Source organism: Suricata suricatta, chromosome 3, assembly GCF_006229205.1.
Source record: "Suricata suricatta isolate VVHF042 chromosome 3, meerkat_22Aug2017_6uvM2_HiC, whole genome shotgun sequence".
Classification (NCBI taxonomy): Eukaryota; Metazoa; Chordata; class Mammalia; order Carnivora; family Herpestidae; genus Suricata; species Suricata suricatta.
The window spans coordinates 143442924-143443324 of NC_043702.1; positions in this window are offsets into that span (position 1 = coordinate 143442924).

Genomic DNA, 401 nt, shown 5'->3' on the forward strand with positions numbered 1-401 from the left:
GCGTCCGGGGCCGGTCCTTAAAGGGGAGGGCTGGAGGGGCCGGGCTTGGGGAGGCGGGGCGGGGCCAAGGAGGCGGGGCGTGGGGGCGGGGCTGGCCTTAAAGGGGAGGACGCGAGCCTTCCCGAGTGTGGCTGGAGTGTGGATGGCCCGTGCCGAGGCCTGGGGGCTGGTGGCTAAAGGGGAGTGGGGGCCGAGAAACCCTAGTTCGTAGTTGATCAGGGGCAAGCAAAGAGAAGTGGAAAGCGTATAGAAGTAGGCGCATAATTCAGATAGAACCACTTTTCTCCAATCGTCTGGCTCTTTTAAACAGCAGCAGCCAATTGGAAGAAGGGGTGTATTTTGAAGGAGGTAAGTGTAAGCGGCGTGCGACCGGCGTGCGACCTCGGGGTAAGCATGAATTA